This window comes from Ascaphus truei, unplaced genomic scaffold, assembly GCF_040206685.1.
Source record: "Ascaphus truei isolate aAscTru1 unplaced genomic scaffold, aAscTru1.hap1 HAP1_SCAFFOLD_1005, whole genome shotgun sequence".
Lineage (NCBI taxonomy): Eukaryota > Metazoa > Chordata > Amphibia > Anura > Ascaphidae > Ascaphus > Ascaphus truei.
Window position 1 is genome coordinate 10,025 of NW_027453869.1, and position 2,506 is coordinate 12,530.

Below are 2,506 nucleotides of genomic sequence, written 5' to 3' on the forward strand. Positions count from 1 at the left end.
TCCCTTGTCTCTCCATTCTCTCTCCCTCTTCCTTCTCTCTCCCTCTTCCTTCTCTCTCCCTTTTCCTTCTATCTCCCTTTCCTTCTCTCTCCCTTTTCCTTCTCTCTCCCTTTACCTTCTCTCTCATTTTGCCTTCTCTCTCCCTTTTCTCTCCCTTTTCTCTCCCTTTTCTCTACCTTTTCTCTCCCTTTTCTCTCCCTTTTCTTTTCCTTTTCTCTCCCTTTTCCTTTTCTCTCCCTTTTCCTTTTCTCTCCCTTTTCTTTTTCTCTCCCTTTTCCTTTTCTTTCCCTTTTCCTTTTCTCTCCCTCACCCTTCTCTCTCCCTTCTCTCTCCATCTCCCTTCTCTCTACATCTACCTTCTCTCTCTCCGTATCCCTTCTTCCTCTCCCTATCCCTTCTCTCTCTCCCTATCCCTTCTTTCTCTCCCTATCCCTTCTCTCTCTCCCTCTTCCTTCTCTCTCCCTATCCCTTCTCTCTCCCTTTCCTTGTCTCTCCCTCTCCCTTCTCTCTCCCTTTTCTTTCTCTCTCCATTCTCTCTCCCTTTTCTCACTCCCTTCTCTATCCCTCTGCCTTCTCTCTCCCTTCTCTCTCCCTATCCCATCTCTCTCCCTCTTCCTTCTCTCTCCCTCTTCCTTCTCTCTCACTTTCCATGCTCTCTCCCTTTTCCTTGTCTCTCCATTCTCTCCCTTTTCCTTTCCCCTCTCCTTTCCTTCGCTCTCCCTCTCCCTTCTCTCTCCCTCCTCTCTCCCTTGTCACTTCCATCTCTCTCCCTCTCCCTTCTCTCTCACTATCCCTTCTCTCTCCCTTTCCTTGTCTCTCCCTCTCCCTTATCTCTCCATTCTCTCTCCCTCTTCCTTCTCTCTCCCTTTTCCTTCTATCTCCATTTCCTTCTCTCTCCCTTTTCATTTTCTCTCCCTTTTCCTTTTCTCTCCCTCTCCCTTCTCTGTCCCTCCTCTCACACTTGTCTCTCCCTGCTTTCTCTCTCTCCCTTCTCTCTCCCTCTCTTCTCTCTCCCTCTCCCTTCTCTCTCCCTCTCCCTTCTCTCCATTTTTTTCTCTCTTACTCCCACTCTATCTCTTTCACTTCAACCCGTCTCTTGCTCTCACACACATTTCTTTCTTCCACTTCTCTCTCTCTCTTTTTCTTTCTCAAACCCTCTCTTTCTCTCCCTGCTCTCTATTACTCTCCCTGACTAGCATCCCTGCTCCTTCTAAATCACCTGTATTTTACTCTCACAAATGTCCTTTCTTTCTCTCTCTCTTTCAAGGACTACCACTCTCCCCTCTCTCTCACAAACCCCTCTCTCACTCAGTCTAAGCATTGTTTATTTAGTTCATCAGTGAAAGAGGGTCCTCAACTGCATTGCTCTAAAGGGGATTGCATTATATTTTTTCACTTATCTTGGGTAAAATTTATTTGCAGTATGAAAATAGGTAAGTTCGTCTATCAAGATGATGTTCACAAAGGACATACTAACAAGGAGGTAAGTAGTTGAGGTAAGTGAGTACACCTACACAATGCATTGCTTTTATCTCTCAGGATATAAAGCTTTGAGTTGATTTCTCTCCCTTTACACGAGTGTGCCCTTTTAGAGTCAGGCAGTGAACTCTTCGCTACTGTCCCATCTGCAGCGCTAGCTCGACTGTAAATTGGGGGAAGAAAGCATACCCCTTTACGGACGATAGACAGTAGTGCTTCTTCACTCCTAGCATACGGCAGAGGAGAAGCTCCGCTCTGTACAAAACGGATCTAGTCCTCAATGTCCAAGTACTTAGTAGTGAGGTAAAAGCTAGCTCTTTACCTCTAAGGGTGCCTCTCGCTAACATGCAACGAATGCAAGAGTTTTCAAATTTTTGAATGACTAACTGCATATAAATGCAACATGTCAATTGGATAGGGAATAGAATATATACAACAAAATAGAAAGGGCAGGCTCACAGACTGATTCCATGCCCTCCCTCACCCGCTCTTGACCCATGTTCACTATCACCCACCACCTCATCCACCTTCACCCTCACACTCATCCACCTTCACCCACCCACCATTGCCCCCTCACCAACACCTTCACTCACCCACACCTTCACTCATCCCCCTACCTCACCTACATTCACCAACCTTTAACCCCACTTAAACACACCCTCCCTCTTCCACCTTAATCCTCACCCTCCCTCACCCATGTTCACTCTACCTTACTGGCCTCAACCTTACCTACAAAGCCTCCTATACCCATATTAACCATCCCTCACCCACCTTCAACATCACCTTCCCACACCCTCCTTCACCCAACCTCCCTCACCCACCTTCTACCCTCATCATCCATATTAAAATTCACCTTCACCACCCTTACCTGCACACCAATACCCAGCCTCACCCTTGCCCACTCACCCATACCTGAACTGACCCACACTTTTTTCACCCACCTTCATCCTCACCCTCCCAGACACATTTACTCACCCTCCCTAATCCACCTTCAACACCACCTACCCACTCTCTTCATCATCCACCT